The sequence below is a fragment of the Protomyctophum bolini genome (genome assembly GCF_963924005.1).
Source record: "Protomyctophum bolini genome assembly, chromosome: 10".
Taxonomy (NCBI): domain Eukaryota; kingdom Metazoa; phylum Chordata; class Actinopteri; order Myctophiformes; family Myctophidae; genus Protomyctophum; species Protomyctophum bolini.
In genome coordinates, this window is record NC_137871.1 from 19,724,721 (window position 1) to 19,744,786 (window position 20,066).

The following is a 20,066-nucleotide window of genomic DNA, read 5'->3' on the forward strand; positions in this document are numbered from 1 at the left end:
CTTTGATTTGATTTGATTTGATTCCAAAACTAGGGGTGTAACGATACCTTTTAACAGCGACACGATACATATCACGATACATGGTTGACGATATGGTATACATGGGCGATATTGGTTCATTATGGCGATACGATACAATAATTTAAAATCGATACATTAACTATTTAGCAAAGAAATTAAATCTGTGTGATTCACGTGTGAAACAGTGGATAGTGCAGGTTATTTAAGGGAAAATGGATTAATATGGATATAAATAAGTAAACCATGATTCTCTGGCAAATACATTCTATTTATTTTGAACACATAATATTATGGACAAACCCGTACCTTGACATGAACACAGAGAATCTGTTGGACTTTATTTAGATTTTTTTCTTTCTTTCAATGTATCCCGACATTCCCGAGTGGGTGGCAGGTAGCGTTGCTCTCTCTGCTCTCTCTGCTTCCGCCTTAAGCTCCTAGCTCTGGACTCAGACGTGCACCATGCAGATTTCTAAAGCCGCTCCACTGGCCCACATGCCGAGAGGCATGGAGTGGATGAGAGAGAGAGAGAGAGAGAGAGACACACAGAGAGACAGAGAGAGAGAGAGAGAGAGAGAGGGGGGGGGGGCAGTGCCGGTTCTAGGCCTTTTGAGGCCCTAGGCAACATATTATACCGAGCCCCCCCCCCTCCTGCTTTGCCACGCCGGATAAAAATTGTAAATTTGCCATGAAAATGCTTCAATCTGGTGCACTTTGAGATAAAAATTAAGAAGCTAGGTGGGGGCCACATATGTTTATAAACAAATCCCAAATGTTTATAAACAAATCCCAAATGTTTATAAACAAATCCCAAATGTTTATAAACAAATACCAAAATGTTTATAAACAAATCCCAAATCCCATGAGACTTGGTCCTACCCCCCCGACCATGAGACTTACTACAGGTCAACTGGTAGTGGTCCTACCCCCCCCATGAGACTTACAAATCCCAAATGTTTATAAACAAATGCCAAATGTTTGTAAACAAATCCCAAATGTTTATAAACAAATCCCAAAATGTTTATAAACAAATCACAAATGTTTATAAACAAATCACAAATGTTTATAAACAAATACCAAAATGTTTATAAACAAATCCCAAATCCCTTGGTCCTACCCCCCCGACCATGAGACTTACTACAGGTCTACTGGTAGTGGTCCTACCCCCCCCATGAGACTTACAAATCCCAAATGTTTATAAACAAATCCCAAATGTTTGTAAACAAATCCCAAATGTTTATAAACAAATCCCAAAATGTTTATAAATAAATCACAAATGTTTATAAACAAATCACAAATGTTTATAAACAAATCCCAAAATGTTTATAAACAAATCCCAAATCCCTTGGTCCTACCCCCCCGACCATCAGTGCCGGTTCTAGGCCTTTTGAGGCCCTAGGCAACATATTATACAGAGCCCCCCCCCCCTCCTGCTTTGCCACGCCGGATAAAAATTGTAAATTTGCCATGAAAATGCTTCAATCTGGTGCACTTTGAGATCAAAATTAAGAAGCTAGGTGGGGGCCACATGTGGCCAGTAGCCCATGTAAGGGATACATGAAAAAATAATAATCTTCTCCCTGTGACGAGGCCCCCTCAGTGGTTGAGGCCCTAGGCGACCGCCTAGTTCGCCTATGCCTAGAACCGGCCCTGGGGGGGGGGGGAGAGAGAGAGAGAGAGAGAGAGAGAGAATGGAGCTGCAAGCAGTGTCTTTGACTTAAATACACACACAATATACAGTAGATGATGTCTACCCTGAAATAAGTAAAAGGCGAAAAATAGCGGGGGCTTGTATCGCCCACAGCGTCCCCAGCGGGAATCAAACCTAGGACCTTCTAGCTGTGAGCTGAAATCTATGAAATCTATGAAAAAGTTTAATCTGCAACACAATTGTATACAATATAGTGGGGTCCCTGCTTCATCACTTCATCTCTTGGACTGAAAAAAACAGGGTTGCCCATTGTATTCGGACACATGACATATTATACGTTGTTATTAATCTTCTAAACAAACATTAAAGTCCTTAGACTTGGCTGGCAAATGATTTACGTCACAAGTGCTCTAAACAAACAAACATTGAAAAGTCCATAGACTTGGCTGCCACATGACAATCTTCAAAAGCAGGTAAAGTATAGAAATACCTCAAAATTGTACTCAGGTATATCTACCGGTAGTAGGAATACATCGTATCCAAAACAAATAAAATATAAGCTAATTTAGCAGAACTACATGCTCGAAATGTTATGCTTTGTATGACACTTTGCGCCACTGCTACTTGTTAGATAAAATGAGAGGTTTCTGCCTATACTGTATACTTTAGTTACACTCCAGCTTCTGTCAGGCAAGCATAAAGGGAGAGCGGTGAGGGAGATAGATGAGAGGTGGGGCAGAGCATTGCCCCTCTTATTTCATGTGGTCAGATGTAGGTTGGGCCGGACGTCTGACAGCCAGTGGCCCAATGAAGGACTAATAGTTGGTGATTGAGTCGATAATGTCACACGCACTAGCTCCGCCAGTGACCCGATCGGCTACGGGGGGGACACAGCAATGGCAAAGAAGCCGGTCACTTTTTCATTCATCAAAAAACCACTCACTGGGGAGGAGGGGGGGACGGGACACTTACGCAGTTCTGTTCCCGGCTCAAAGACCTTTTTTCCGTACATCTCCTCAGAGGATGCCCTGCTGTCCCTCAGAACTAGAGGGTATAGCAAAGGACTGTTCCGGTCGTATACCACTGAGGACAGCTGGCCATCGTTGTGCGAGGGTCGATAACAGGTTCGTCCCACTAGACAGAAAGGTGACCAGCCTTTCCCTGAAAATGGAACAATTTTTCTTTTCTTTTTAACAGAACAATGTTGCCTGCATTTCAATCAGGTTTAGACATGGAGAGAGAGAGAGAGAGAGAGAGAGAGAGAGAGAGAGAGAGAGAGAGAGAGAGAGAGAGAGAGAGAGAGAGTAAGGGTAGGGGGGAGAAAGAGAGGGAGAGATCTAAGGCAACATCTGTGTCATAAATCAATGCACAGGGGCACGCGGGTGGTGCAAGGCTAAAGTACCTGTCCACCTCCTTCACAGAGTGGAGGGGTTTGAATCCACAGCCGTGCATCCAAGCATACAGCATAGACCAAAACCAATACAACTGGTCATGTTCAGGGGAGGGAAGCCGGACGGGGAGGGTGATCATTGTCGCTATGCTAGTGACTCCTCCGGGCTGATGCCCGTCAGAGAGGGCTGTTGAATGCGAGTAGTCACTTTCAGTAGTAGAAGCCTGCAGACGGGAGCTGTGTGACTGTGCCAAGGTGATGGTCGTTGATGCTCATTAGTACGTCAAGGAAGTCAATTATGTTTCTGCACTGTCAAATTGGTCTACATCTATCATCAAAGAAAGCTTTTTTTTTTTTACATGTTTTTAAGCTATATTCTAAACAAGAAAGCATGTTTACAATTGTTGCACAGAAATTAAGTAATTTTACATGAAAAGTAATGCTACTTTTGCAATGTAGTTAAATACAAATTGGGAAAAAAGCTCGGGGGGAAAGCCTGATGTGATATATGCTTAGCTGTGTGCAGGTGTCGCACACAATTAAATCTAACTCAGGCATAAAGACACATGGTTGATTGGTTTCCAGTTCTCCCACTGACCTAGCTAGAGAGACACTGAGACAGCCACTGTTCTGTTCCTTCCACAGCAGCCTGCAGGCGGGCAGACTGTAGCAAGGCTTGCCAAGTAGCATGGTAATGGAGGCCATTAGCTAGTTGGGCCGGTTTGAAATGTAAGCTTCCTTAACAGTCCCTCCTGGCGCCTTGGGAACGTGGCAGGTATCCATGTGGCAACAGTGCCCAGTGCAGAAAACACACATTAAGCATTTGACTTCAAACAAACTGTAAGAGGAAAGACTTGCACATAATATGTTTGTGCAGATGTTTGTGCCCGACAGCATGTGTAATATTATTACACATGCTGTCGGGCACAAACATCTTATCTCCATATCTTTGCGATTTATTTCATAAATAAATGCCCTACTTGATCATACTAGAGTGTCGCAAAGTGACACATTTTGATCTTATTGATCTGCTACTTTAGCTATTTTTTAATTTGAATGCTGACAAATAACAGTTTGGGACATAGGCCTATGAGGTTTCCGCCCGACAGAAACAAAATGTTGATTTGCTGTCACCCGTCCTCAAATGTTCAGGTTCATAAACGCTAATTCAGTAAGGTTAGTTAGTTACTTTAGTGTGTTTTATAACAAGACAAGTTACATATTGTTAACTTTGCATGGGCCAACCAGGCATGTATTTTATATTATTCTTTCAAAGTTTGCAGGATTGGTCCGTTTTGAACAAAAAGCTTCAAATCATGAACGCAGCATGCAATTTACGTGAAATCTTTCACAGACTTTCCTACTAGGCTGAGGAATATATCCCACACATTTTTGGAAAAAAATGCCTCAAATCATCCAATTGCCATCCAAGGCGTAAGAAGAAATGGCACCATTCTCACATTGGCCTATTATAGCGCCACCAAAGGGGCCACAACCTGACCTGCCCTGATGGAGACCTGTGCCCCGAGGGGCACTTCCTCTAGTTGGTTTTTGTGTCATTCTCATATTGTTTTTGTTTGTTGTTTCTTGCTGTTTTTAATCTTGTTCTGTGCAGCACACATTTGAACTACGTTTTGAAAAGCGCTATACTAATAAAGTTCATATCATATCATAACTCTCTCTTTTTAATAGTTGGAGGGAGGTGTAATATTTTATATATATATTGAATTGTTGTATTACTTGTATCCTGCAGTAATTTAATAGAGGTATTTTCAAAATGATAATACTCTCTCTCTCTCTCTGGGTCCTTGGCCTGCAAACAAACAGACAAAAAAGTCACAGCTTTCATCTACTTGTTAGAACATGTTTGTTACTATTTATATTTACTTATGTCAGCAATGACTCATGGAACTTACGGCCACGCAATGGATCTTGTGTAATAGGTTTTTTATAGCCTACTCTGAACCACTTGAACTCTCTAGTGTTCTGGGCATATCAAGCAGAACTCTTGGAGAGGAGCCTCGGATCCGCTCATCATCAGTGTCACATATCCTATCCTGTCTCTCTGTGTCTAGAGAGACATGGTGAAGAACACATGAGTCGGCGTTAATTGTTTTCGCTCTTCTTCAACTGTTGAGTCACAGGAGGGGAGGCAGAGGTCTTATCTATTTTTACTGCAGCAGTTCTCAACGTGGCGCCTGGGGACCCCAGGGGTCCTTAAAGGGGTTCAGAATCAGTCACATTAACGCTATTTTATACATGGGGTCTGCGGCCAAATCAATTTGGAGGTCCTCAACATAGTTAAAAAGTGTAGCCTATTTTGCACAGCTACTTCGAGGGACTGCGTATAGGAAAGGCCTATACGCAGATATAGTTAATGCACACGGTACTAAAAGACAGGAGAAAGACACGAGACAGGACAAAAGGAAGAATCAGCCCTCACTCTTTCTGTCTTCACTTTGCAGCGTGCAAATACTCCTCGGTCGCACTGACCTTCATCAGACAGGTATCACTTTGTTTTGCTTCAAGTGAACACCTGTGGGATCTCCCTTTTTCACCCGGGGTCCTTTGGCAGGTTTGTGGGGGAAGTGTTGGCTAGTTAGGATTTTAGCAGCAGATGAGGGAAAGTCTGGCCTGGGGAGGTAGACTATACTGTGTGACCTGTGTCCATCCTTAACAGCTATAGAGCGTCGCAGTTCCGCCCAGGAAATAATTCCCCATTAATTTTCCTCATGGGCTTTTCAAAAAGTATTGATTTAAAGACGTTTACACCGCGGACAAAGCCAACTCGGCTCGTGACAAATCATTACAATAAACACAATGTTTTGGGCAGATCAAATAATTAGAAAGAAGAAGAAAAGGCAGGGTACAACACTTTTGTTTTGTTTTTCTTCTTACTAATTACTGGGTTCTGAAACGACGGTACTTAAGAACAATTTAGATTTTTAGTTTTTTGCTTTAATGGAGTATTTCCAATTTGTAGCACTTTTGCTTCTACTCAAATGCAAATATTATTATTTTACTCCACAACAATTATTTGAAAACTAAAATTTGTAGATTTGTAGATTTAGAATATTATTACAAAACATACATTACCCACTTCAGCCCTACAATACATTTTGGCACATCTAAACGTTCACAATGTTGCATACTGTAGCTTGAACTGTACATTTTGTGTGTGCGTGTGCCACCACAGACCCAGGGCCGAAGCACAGTGAGGCCCGGCTACAGCGTGCCAACATGCTCTGGAGGCCCTGCAGCGTGATTCTGAGTGCACTGGCCAGTTCAATGTATAGGTGAGAGATAAGGGGTGTGTGTGTGTGTGTGTGTGTGTGTGTGTGTGTGTGTGTGTGTGTGTGTGTGTGTGTGTGCTTGCGTGTGCAGTGTGTGAGGGAGGGCTGGAGAGAGAAAGACAGAGAGGGAAACAGAGAGAGAGAGAGAGAGAGAGAAAGAGAAAGAGAGAGCACATCCGTTGCTAAACACAAGTTTAGTTTTTTTCCAGCTCGTTGCGGAGCAGCTAATAGCGCGGGTTGGTTGGAGTGCCCGGCATGCGGTACGAGAGGGTATTCAGAGTGTTGTGAACCCTTTTAAACTCTTGTACAGAACAAGCGTGTAATAATGGCTCTGCACAGAAACCAGCCAGAGAGTGCATGTGGACTATGATGGTTTGGTACCCTCCGTAACACAACTTACACAAGTTAATTGACTGTTTTCATTGTTAAGCTTTCATTGTTTAATTTGCGTTTTTAATACGTTTTAAGACATACAGGGTTACCATCGGGCAGAGTGGGATAAGTGACACGTTTAGATAATGACATCGCAAAAACATTCGTTGGGCGTGTGTGTGTGTGTGTGTGTGTGTGTGTGCGCGCACGCATGTGTGTGTGTGTGGAACACAACCACCCTAAAGACTAATCATTGTGTATATTCCTGCACTATACCTGCATCGAGTGATCTTGGTACATAGAAGTTGATCTATTGAAGATTCTGACCTTCAAAGTACATCATTTTTGTTTTGATTGTATTGCTGTATTGTTGTATTGTTCTTTCTGCTTTGGCAATGTAAACGTATGTTTTCTCATGCCAATAAAGCCCTTTGAATTGAATTGAATTGAATTGCATGCAATGTAGCAGATCTACAGGCTCAAAACGTGTCACTTCATGTGGATCTGCTACTTTTGAAGCTTTTGTGTAATGCTGTAAAATGGTCAAGTAGAGTAGCCTGTACTGTGTCCTGACGTTTAATTTCTCTATCTGGAGAATAACATTGGGTCATCTTAGAATCGTCTCATATAAGAATTGTGGTCCAAAAAGAAACAAACTGACACGGTGATAATGTTAGGGAGGTGGCTCTGACTGTATCGGTTACGATAGTCAGTCTATACAGTCAGTTGATACAGTCTATTTCTGGCGAAAATGTAAATATTGGCGGCTCATAACAGCCGCCAATATTTACTCGCCGTCAGTTGATGCTTTACATCCATATGAGTCAAACAGCCGGGATAATTTGTTTATTTTTGGAAGCTGGTATGCATCAAGGTTGTACTTTATTGTTATATCTTGTGTACAGGTATAGTCAAGAGTAATTTTGTTTTAGTTTGGCTTCCTTCAGACAATGCAGCTGCATAATAACAACAGCAGAACATTGATACAAATGTAGAAAGATTTTCAAGAAAATACAGAGTGCAAAAGAAATGAGCAAAATAATTGTAAAATGTGGAAACCTTTTTGCAATAATGTGCTACCTGACCTTCAAACAAAATCACATTGAATTAACAAGAGCTATAAACACACAGACACACACACGCGCACACACACACACACACACACACACACACTCGCGCCACGCCACGCACGCACGCCAGTGGTGGGGACCACATTGGTTGATTTAGCCTCCAGCTATCGGTTGATAACATCATTGAAGCTGACCTCCCCTGCATGTCACCATCTCTCATCTTATCTCTCCCCCCCCCACACACACACACACAAACACACACACACACACACACACACACACATTCTTCACCCCGTGACCCACCGCCCTTTCTTCAGCTGGCCCGGCTGGCCCCTGAGTGGCCTGGCCTTTCTTGGCTTGGCTCCAGTTTAGATGCCCTGAAGGGAAAGAGAGAGAGGGATGAGAGAGACCAGAGCCCCCAAACTGGGCTGCTGTGTTGTATCACCATAAATGCACTGACACACACATGCACGCACGCACGCACACGCAGAGAGCAGTGTAAAGGCTTGAAGTGTCTGCATGTGCGGGCTGTTGCGTGAGCCATGGCCTGGGGGTTAAGGAGGGAAGGCGACAGGCTTATTAGTTAATTACATCCAGAGCATTTCCATAATTATCCTCTCATTATGCTTTTCCACTGAAGTTTACTCTCTCAGGCTTCAGATGCACAGTGTCCATGGCTTCTGCTCGCACACTGTGTTATCCTCAAGGTTTTAGTTACAACTTCACTTGGCCGCAGATTAGAGCAGTGGTCCTGTGGCTCCTTGGATCCCCATCTGAGAAGGTTCTGAGCCAGGGAGACCCCCAGAAAAGGTTCTGAGCCAGGGAGACCCCAAGAAAAGGTTCTGAGCCAGGGAGACCCCCAGAAAAGGTTCTGAGCCAGGGAAACACCAAGAAAAGGTTCCGAGCCAGGGAGACCCCCGTAAAAGGTTCTGAGCCAGGAGACCCCCAATGAAAAGGTTCTGAGCCAGGGAGACCCCCAGAAAAGGTTCTGAGCCAGGGAGACCCCCAGAGAAGGTTCTGAGCCAGGGAGACCCCCAGAAAAGGTTCTGAGCCAGGGAGACCCCCAGAGAAGGTTCTGAGCCAGGGAGACCCCCAGAAAAGGGTTTCAATATGTTTCAAAGACTTTCAAAAATAGCAGATGTACAAGCTGCCGTGCTGTGGGCTTGTAGATCTGCTATTTTTGAATAGCCAACATAAAAATGGATTGAGTAGTTTAAATGATTGTGATGCTGTGTTTGTTGATTTCTTGTGAATGTCTTATTTTGTCCTTTTTTTTCTTTTTGTCATTTTAAAGGTATTAAGAAGTTCTTAAGAGTCCTAAGTTGTCACTTTAGAAATGTGCAGATACCCTGTATAAACTTTAGACTGTATGTTGTTTTGTTTACTCTCAAGCCCTAAATCATTCGGCACATCAAATCAACTCAAATCAACTCAAATAAACAAATCAAATGATTCTAGAGCATGCAGCTCACCGCTCCAAGAGATGGGTCAAATGTGGAGAGCAAATTTCAGAGCCGTAACGTGTGTGACAAAACGGACTTTGACATTGACTTTGACATGTTTGTTGAGAACCACATGTGTGTGTGTGCACAAAGTAGTCAAGGACGTCACGTGGCCAGATGTACAGAGAAACATTCTGACTGGAGACAAAGATGGAGGGCTACAAGGCCTACTATACCGTATCACTGTCAGGCAGAAACCTCGCAATTTCAGTATTTCAACTTTTGTTTTGTTTTGTTGTAAATGAATGCCTTCATCATCCAATAATCTCGCATACAAAAGTAGGCTAGCCTAAAAAGCTGATCTAACATGCTCACAACACAATTTATTGTTTTTTGTATTACAAAACAATGACAATAATAACTTAAAGGAACGTTGTTTTTTGGGACATAAACGAGGTTTTCACCCAACAGTGACGATAAGAAACTACCAGGATTTTCACAGGCAAGCTTCAAAGAGACATTAAAGGGTTTAAGGTTTAGTTATTGTGGAGAGTAAATCCGTATTGATTGGTGATATGCAGCAGGCATTAGTGTTGGTCTAACAGCAGCAGACAGCTACAATATTAGACTCAGACAGATAATTCCCCTTCCTATTACAGGAATGATGAAATCACAGAAACACAACAGCATTCTTTTTTTATTCTCCTTTTATTTATTTTTGTGTGTGACCCAGCATGCGAAAAAGAGGCAGGGCGGCCGTGCTTCACAGCATGGAGCTCAGATCTCTCTTTTTTATGTGTTAAGATGAGGATTTAAGAATCTTCAATCGCTTATCTATGTGTTTCACCTGAATGTCAAAAACTGAGCCTGGTGTGTGAACATGAAAATAGCGTATTAACCACTTGAACCTTAACTTGTAAATCTGCTTTTTCATTATTACTATTTTTTGCTGAAGAGATTGGGCATAAACTGAAATAGTTTACAGTTGTAACTCAAGTCTATAGTTCTCTTAAGACTAAAGGGCTATCAAGTCAGACGTATCCTATACTTCCTCCGCAGGCAAGGGAAGTAGTCAAACTTGTCGCATTGTTGATCACGGATGGTGTAAATTCTGATTACGTGGCACACAAATCTGAGAAAACAAATAAACAAAAATAAGAACAACACTAAATCAAGTTTAAAGCAATCCTAGTTCCTATGTCATTTATTTTCTTCAGGGATTTTTTTAAAGGCAGAGGAGCCATCCTTCAGCCATCACTGGGGAAAATCTTGCGAGGGTTCAATGTTTACTGGCACTAGTTACGGCTTGTGCCTTGTGGTTATATGTACCGATATTTAGTTCAGTGACCGTGGGGCTAAACTAAAGAACGGTTCAGAAGCTACATGTGTTCATGCACAAAGAAGCGGCCGACTACTTCACACAGATACGGGAATTAAGTAAACCAGAGATGGCATGACTTCTTTCCTTTTCCTTTTTGTCTTAGTTTATAGTAGAGTGAGTCCATAACATAGATATATAAGGATAGAGGCCGACCCGGAGCACTATTCATTTCAGTGGAAGTTGCTCAGTGGCGTTTTGAAGCACCCGGAAGAACCGTCTACTTCCGCATTTGGACACCGACAGTTGGTGTCCAAGTGCAAATGAGCGCTTAATGTTAAACCACAGCTGCACAGGGTTTACTCGTCATGAATCCACGGGTCCGCCTGCAGTTCACACTGTAACCAGTAGGGCTGAGTGCTTCAACATTGGAGAGCTTCACTGGGGGTTTAATTGGTCCATAAACACGAGCAATCGCCAGCCTGGTTCCACCTAACAGTCAAGCAACCACATACTCAGTCATCCCTCACCAGCTGCTAGTCAATCAGCCACTCATCACTACTCAATCTGTGTTGCTGGCTGCTTATTATATGCGACTTTGGGCTGGTTTTGTAAAGTCGCTTGTAAATATTGTTGGTTGTGGGTTTTTTAACTTTTAACTTTAACTTTAACTAAGTCTAGTTTTATTATAATTTTAACCAGTGTTATGTTCATGTCATGGACCCCAATTATTATTATGTATTTGTCCATAACCTCCATCTGAAACTATTTTGTGCCAGGGAGACACATACCAGATTTGTGTTGTTAAATTATTACACACTGTACTCAATCATACATAGGAAGAAAGACATGCACAGAGCAACACCGGAAATATAGCCAATCTTACAAGCTCACATGTTCTGCACTGTAAATGTGAACTTGCAGATCTGCTATTTTTGACAACAGTTTCAACATTATGAAATATAAATAGCGACACATGGTTGAAAAGATGGTTAAAAGATTGTGGATGATGGAGAAATAATTATGGAATTATGATAGTTATCAGTTAATTCCACTTGTTTTCATACTGTTTTCATACTGTATAGACAGATGGGAACAATTAACTATTATTCAAAAATAATTGTGATTAGCTCACATAATTACAATCAGGCCAGAACCAGTGGAACCCGGATCCAACAGTGAGGAACTGGAATCAGTTCCATCACATTTGGAACCGTTTTTAATTATCATACTGTCAGAGCTGGTATGTGGACTTCAAGTCTGCTATACATTTACAATACCAGTGGTTCTGAAATTATTTAATTTCAGGGACCACCATAACTCTCAGAGTTACAGACGTAAGGTGTAAGGGTTCATTTGGTTCCATGTGTACACTCTCAGAGTTACAGACAACCCCCTCATTTATTTTATTACTATTTATTGTTTAATATCTACTTCATCCCACAGTTGTATCCCATTTTTCCAAAAGCAAAAAAATAAAGCAATATACAAATAAATGCAAGTTACAGAGCAATATGGAGCGAGAAAAGATAAATATTATGTATGGCTCCTCCTTCATGTGGCTTTCTTTAAATTGTCAAAAACGCATAATTATATTTGAACTTTGTTTTGCACCAATGTGTCAGTGGAACTGTTGCTGAAAGGGTTCATCATTTCTCTCTTGACACTCGTGCACACATAATACAGGGCTTTTGTTCTCCACCATCTCCCGTTCACCCGCGTGCCACTTCCCAAACTCTACTCCTATGCCAGGCAGACTTGGGGTGATAATGTCACGTGCGTGTGTGTGCGTGCGTGCGTGAGGAGGACGTGAAGCAGAACTTACAGTATACTGTGGTGATTGCAACAAGGATTGGCTGTGGTGAGTTGAGGCAGGTGTGGTGGATACCGGTGATTGTGAATGGGGAGTGGCTAATGAGTATAGGCAGGTGTGGTATCTAATAGCCCTATCTCACACCTGCCTATACTATGTACAATGGACAGTGGAGTGGATTTGTCTATAGACAAATCCACGGAAGGGTGCCCTCTGTGCAGCTATAGCTGAGGTATACCATAAGCCTAGCTTGACCCCTCAGTATGGATTGCCTACACCTGGCCTATGCTCCATGGATTCATGCTCCATGGATTCGTCTAATGGGAAGCGATTAAGAACGGAGTGTGCGTGCAGTCTCTGCTCCTGAACTTGCATTGAACACAATCTTGTCCACAGTCTTGTCCACTTTCAGTCCGCACCTAACCCTAACCTTAACCTCACAAACAACCTCACAAAACCACGCCCCCCTTGGGTTGCTTTCTTTGTTCTGTTCTGTTTAGCAAAACTGTGCGTGCCCAGTGCACACTCTCCCAGGATGCCAGATCAGAACCTCTGCCCTAAATGTTTCACATGGGCCTGTTATGGCATACTACCAGGACCAGATTTATGGTAAACCTTTTATATATATATATATATATAACCCCAACACATTTTGTCCAAACATCATGCAAATCGGTACACATTATCTCTCTAGTCAAGTGATCAAGACGGATCCATCAGATTTTTTATATTCCATCCTAGATTGGCAAATTCTTCTCACAGAAACTACAAAATGATGGAGGGTACGGAAACGAATACAATAAGATTAATGCTAGGCTCATTGTTTACCTGGGATCCTAGTTTACTGAGGCACTACATGTCTCTACGCATGTGCTTACTTTGATTATTGTAAGTCACTCTGGAGTGTCTGCTAAATGCCCTTTTCCCCAGAGTAGGAACATGAGCAAGTGTAGCTATACCCTACTAGAATTTCGCCGGCCTTCGGCCGGCGAATCCTAGTTACATTGCAGCGCAATATGGGAAGAAGGAAATTCTCAGTAGTGTGCCCTGCACATATGTAGTAACGGATGGGTTATAAAGTATTAATAATAACAGAAAGTGTTTTTTATTTCTCATAAATACGCAAACATGGTGAAACAACTACAGTCACAGAGAGCAGTGCCAAGGTAGCTGCTGCCTGCTAACGATGCAAACAACAGCCTTGCCTGTCGTGTGTGTGTGTGTGTGTGTGTGTGTGTGTGTGTGGGGGGGGGGGGATAGCACTAATTTTCGACATTTTACTGTGTCATAAATATTTACATCTGTAGCCTATATTGTGATTACATTTGACCGTACATTTGACTCTTGTGTTATATTCTTGTGAAATATTCAGTAAAGTATTGTGGTGAAATATTCACCCCAAGTTGATAAGATATGCAGAGAATATAATACCAAGAACCCCCAGTTTGAAATGCATTAGGCCACAGACCCCCATTTGATACCATTTGCTCTCTGGGAAAATCAGGGTCCATTTGGTTCCATTTGTATGCTCTTGGAGTATGATGACTGCTAACAGTATTATCATAAAATATGTCTCAGTTTGAAGATTCAAAAAAACATATTTCATATGTGTGAGCTTGTAAAGTAGAACGTTCAACCTAGAGACAGTGTTGCCAAGTCTGATCATTATAAGCTACTTTGGACTTGTTTATCTATTGGTAGTCCTTGACATGGAAATGTTTGAGTTCCACTGCTCTGAAACAACATTAGACAACAAAGTTTGACAGTCAACACTATAATTGATTATTTTAAGACTAATTTCCGGACCATTTCTGATTTACCTACTTTGAACTGGCCTATTAACATTTTTATAGACCTGGTTGCTTGTTTCACTCTCACATCCACGATATGTGGCAACCCTGGTTTGTTTTGGTTTGCGTGTGGATGTGTTTTTGTGTTGCTTTAGCATCTTTATCACAGTAGCTATCAGAGGTTGCAGCAGCTGCTGCTGTCATGAAAACGCAAGTTTCTGTCCCAGAAGCTCACGTTAGGTCTGCGCACACTGTATGTTGCTATGGCAACCTGTCATCAAATGCTGCTAACGTTGTGGTCAGCACTGTTAGCATGTGTGCTATCAGGCAAAAGCTGAGATAGATATAAAACTACTGGCCAAAATGTCATACAAAACACAACAACTAAAATCGGAATGTAATTGTGACCTACAGACCATCATGATTTGCTTGCTGGACCTATAATTAATTTATTTGCATTAAATTGCCACTCGCCCATATAAATAAAAAGCAATAGCCTGCATGTGTGTGTGTGTGTGTGTGTGTGTGTGTGTATGTGTGTGTGCGCGTGTGCGCAAGACAGACGTGCGTGTGTGTGCAGGCTGAGAGCTGGTGACTGTGATTGATTGACGTGTGAGCTGGATAAATCAGTGAGAGTTGGAAAAAGCGCCCGCAGAGCCAACTCGCAGGCAGTGCCTCAGGCCAGATGGCCGAGAATCGGTACAGGAATCTCTGGGTCACCAGTTTTGGTGTGACACACACGGCTTCCACATTTAGCTTCATACTGGGTGAAAGTGGCGTTCCAAAAATTATTTTTCCCCTCGGAATTCTTATTCACAATGAGATGGAGTTGAGGTGTTTGTGTTTGCTTGCTGGAGCTATAATTAATGTATTTGCATTAAATGTCCACTCGCGCATCGAAGTAAAAAGCAAGATGGCTGCCGATTGCGAGCGGAGAGACGGTGAGAGTAGTGACGTGTGAGCCGGGGGCGGGCCTCTGACAACAGCATGAACACAGGGCAGTGTTGCCAGGTTTGCGAATTGTAAGCGAGTTGTAGTGTGTGCAAGTAGCCTGGTTAAAAGGCCTTGTTTCTGCCCGTGTTGGGGCAACAGAACATGTCGACCAGTTTCTGTCAACCGCTTTTGGTCAGGTGACCAACTCCACAAATGTTAAATTAGATACCGTTTATTAGTATGCTCTGCGATTTATAGGCTATCTGGTGAACATTAGGACTCATCACTGCATCCTGCATGATAGAGTGGGTTGGCCTTCCTTGGCTGACAGGCAAAACAAACACTGGTAGCTGTTTATGTTATGGGACACTACCATTGTAATTACATTTCTGCCAGAATGGAATCATAGAACCTATAGGACAGGCTCCAATGACTTGCTCATGCTGAAGGTCCCCTTTCCGTGAACTGGGGATAACTGATAAATTAATTGAATGATTTTGTTTTAGTGGAAAGCGGAAACCAATGACCTATAGCCTACTACTGTTCCTCCCATAACATACGGTCAACTGAAATCTTTGATAGCAGACCTATAGCCACAGGTGTCTGCAACTGTTTTTAACCTGCAGTTGTATCACACAATAGGGGGAAGGTTTTGATTTGTTTCATTGATGTGATATTGATGTGAAAATTAAATTGTATGTGATGTATCTCGACAACACTGCAAATGAGGGCATGCAAGTCCTCAATGTATATTAAACAAACTTTGAATGAAAATAGACAAATGAGTGAGATCAGCACAAAATCTGTGAAAACCATACAAAATGCGCACGCACGCTATCAATTTCACAGCTGGCTGATGACGGTTCTTTGTGCATTGTCGTCCGGCGGTGTTGCGCGGCAGGGCGGACATCAACGACGTCGAGTCTGTGGGGGCTATGGGGCTGTAGCCCCCATGAAGAATTAAATAGCCCCTTTTAGCCCCCATGAAGATTTTCGTGGACATTTTACATTAACATTACAGATTTTCTGGGAATTATTGACCCTCTGTGACTGTCGCAAAATTCCGAAAATGTGAACCTCTCCGCCGGCTGTTCAGGTGTTAAAAGTACTCAAATGCTAATCAGGTTTCTTTTGTTTTCACCTAGCCAGGTATTATATGCCTACAGTACAGTGCCCATAGGCGGCGGGTGTGTAAGGCTAGGGAAGGCTTAGCCTTCCCAAAAATTATGCTGGGTATTTTTTTAAATATATATAATATATGTGCGGCGTGCGCAGCATTATATAGAAGGCTATTGTGTGTGTGTGTGTGTGTGTGTGTTGTTGCTCCCTGGTGATCGGGTAGGTAGGCTATACAGCAACTGGCCTAATCAGCATATGATTGGCTACTATTGGTATGTCTGTAAACCTCGTCCGCTTCCAGTCGCTTTGTAGCAAACAGTAGCGCGCGCTGGTTTGTTTTGGGAAACAGCAAAACGCAAAATGTATTTTCCAAGGCAAAGATAAAGTAATTCAGAAGAAGAAGCTGTGACTCGGCTGTCAGAACTCAGCACCACCACCAGTGCCCGCACGGTTCACAGTTCACACGACTGTAGCAACACTGACACGTTCAGCGGAGTGACTGCTGTCTCTGTGCCGTCTGTGAAGAGCCATGAGCCGGGACTCCCGGGAGGGGCAGCAACACCGCCGGGTAATCTACACAGACTATAGTGAGACTAAACACACTGACTCGAGAAAAGACCCATATCGTCCAAAATAGGCTAATCAGTCGTTGTCTGTGTATAGGCTAATTCATTGGTAAAAGTATGCTAAATAACTCATTTTTAGACCATTTGGGAAATAAATATATCCGCGGCGGCGCGATCTAAGGGTAATGGACACATAACGGACACCCGGGTATAAATGCAATAATTTATTAACAAGAAAATAATGAATATTTACAGATATATGGCATCATGCATAAATTACAATCAACATGAAACATATTACTTTTATTACAATTTGTTTTGACTATGGCGTCTTCTCTCGTGTATCATCAGATGTCCGGCTCCATGCTCGCCTCTCCTTGGAGGCCAGTTGGGTCAAAACAAAGTACACCACATTGTGACAGCTGTAGTGAGTCTACAGTCCACCTGCCTGCTGGCAATATAGCCTGGTTGTGATATGTAGATGTGATTGATATTTTTGTTTGTTTTTTTAAGTCATTCTATAACACAAAGTAATTGAATTTATTTTATGTATTAATTGTATTTTATATATTACTATGTTATTACTAATTTTATGTATAACTATATTACTAATTGTATTTATTTGATGTATTACTATGTTATTACTAATTTTACTTCATGCATTACAAATTGTATTTGTTTTATGTATTACTGTTATTACTAATTTTATTTTTTATGCATTTATTTATTTTATGTATTACTGTTATTACTAATTTTATGCATTACTATATTGATAATTTATTTTATTTTATGTATTATTGTCTATATTACTAATTATATTTATTTTATCCATTACTATGCTATTACTAATTTTATTTTATGTTTTACTAATTTAAATTTACTTTTATTTTACTATTTTAATTTACTTTTATTTTACTATAATCTATTTCTATTATCGTTCGTTTTATCCATTTATTTATATTATTATCTAGTTATTTATATTGGTTTATTATTTTATTGTTTAGAGCCCTGATTGATCACATCTACATATCACCACTACCAGTCAGGATCTGAGTGACTCAGAACCCTGGTGACCTCCAGATGGAGCCACACAGGAGACCAGCAACGTCCTAAAGAAAAGAAAGAAATGCTCATTACTACTTTGTTCATAAAACAATATTGATTGAAATATTTATTAACAGTTTGCAGAATTACAGTACATGTCAAGCACAGACTCAATACAAAGACTGTTAACTGTAAGTGGACGACCCAATTAAGCATTACACTTGTTTACAAGAGGGTCCACCATGTTCAATTTATCAAAACATAGAGACGTACAAATAAGACACTTCTATATAGTCAAAGAACAGAACAGGAATTCATCATAAAGGAGGTAAAAAGGGAAAATAAACTTATACAGTGAGGGGAAAAAGGGAGTCAAGGGATTCACATGTCTTAATGACTGTTGGTAGGGCGTTCCACATTTTGGTGTTTGTGCCGAATCTGGGTTGTACATGGTTCGTTGCACTCCCTCTGGTGTTGTGGGTGTGGACTTCGTTAACATAAAGGAAGTATCTAGACAGGTACATGGGTATCTTGGTGGTGTATCGAATCTTGTGGACCAGACCCATTGCAAGATGCTGTACTCTGTCGTCGACCCTAAGCCATTCCAGCCTGTCAAAGTGGGCAGGAGTGAGGTAGGTTCGGGGGGTGAGGCCAAGTAGGAGCCTGACCAGTTTGTTTTGGGAGGTCTGGAGCCTAGTTTTAAGGGCCTTTGAGGTGCTGTGGTACCAGGAGGTGCATGCATAGTCAAAGAAACCTTGTACGAGGGCTCCTGTTAAGGTCTTCAGGTGTTTTTGTTGAACAGTGAGGAGATCCTGCAAAGGAATCTTGTTCTTTGGTTGACTTTTTTGATTACGTTGGTGGCCATTTTATCACCGGAAAGATTAGCCTCCAGGATGGAACCTAGGTAGGCAATTTCATCTTTACGTGTGATAACATTGTCACCAACTCTAACCAAGAAGTCATTTGCCTTGCTGAGATTACTATTAGATCCAAAGAGAATGGATTCAGTTTTTCCCAGGTGTAAAGATAGTTTGTTATCAGCGAGCCAGGTGCAGATTCTACCGAGTTCAGAGCTGAGGGCCTTTTCAACCTGCAGTTTGTTCCTGTCCGAGACTAGCAGTGCCGAGTCATCTGCGAACAGGAACAAGTTGCAGTCACAAGCTGATGTCATGTCATGATCATAGTGTGTGTGCGTGTGCTGTATAGTTACCTTGCTGTGATGTAACTCCAAAGGTGATCAGAAATAGTTGCTCCATCGGCTAGAAACGTGCTCTTCACCGGCATGATGATCCTAAAAAAATGATGATTCCATGATGATTCCTAAAAAAAGTCTATAGTCAACCCTAACTGATTACAGAACATGATATAAAAAAACACAACTAGAAGGATTTAGGCCTGTCACAATTACCTAATCGCCAAGTATTTGAGATACTTTTTTAGAGTCATAATCGTCTCCATGTTGAAAATGTTCATATATTGTCAAACATTTTAAAGAAATAATGCAAGCAACCGATCTACAAGCTCTAAAATCTTTGTTTGTGTCTCTTTTTTTTAGTGTATAAAGTTATTGAATTATGCCATGTGCATCTTTTTGTTTACAAAGCCTACAAAAGCCAAAGTTTTATTTAGAATGTTAGTATGACGCAATTAAATTGTTACTTGTAATTTATTTGAGCGACAATTAAAATCGGCCATTATAAAACCTTAAATTCTGACAGGCCTAAACAGGTTCCAGTGGCATCTACCGAACCTTCTAGCTCCGTCCGAGCCTCCCAGCGACACAGAAGTCCTCAGCGGAAACACCCGGGGAAAGCTTCGGATCTCAGGCATCGGCTGAGATCTCCATTCTAACAAAGAACGAAAGACACACAGCCCAAATTAGCTTTGCTGTGTGTGCGTGTCCTGTCACAACATACACATGCACTTACAGTAACGTTTAAGAATAGGGATCGACCAATTATCGGCAACGGACGATTATTGGCTTTTTACGAAGCCTAAAAAAGCCCCAACCCTAAAGCGGTTCGTACCGTTGAGTTCCTCACTGAGAAGGCCCAGGTCCTCCAGCGTCTACCCAGATCTCCGTCCTCCGTCCTCCCATCCATCCAGGCCCAGGTCCGAAGTCCTCCAGCGTCTACCCAGATCTGTCCTCCGTCCTCCCATCCATCCAGGCCCAGGTCCGAAGTCCTCCAGCGTCTACCCAGATCTCCATCCTCCAATCCATGGACAGACCTGCAGATCTCCATC

The 20,066-nt window shown here is 41.9% G+C and overlaps 1 long non-coding RNA gene across 1 annotated transcript; it reads right to left on the reverse strand.

Moving 5' to 3' along the window:
- Nucleotides 1-17,720: 17,720 nt before the first annotated feature.
- LOC308322673 lies at nt 17,721-19,897 on the reverse strand. Its single transcript, XR_013964739.1, has 4 exons — nt 19,850-19,897; nt 19,573-19,669; nt 19,033-19,113; nt 17,721-17,887 (listed from the first exon to the last, which is right to left on the reverse strand). It is a non-coding gene; the product is annotated as an uncharacterized lncRNA (long non-coding RNA).
- Between the last annotated feature and the right edge of the window lie 169 nt (nt 19,898-20,066).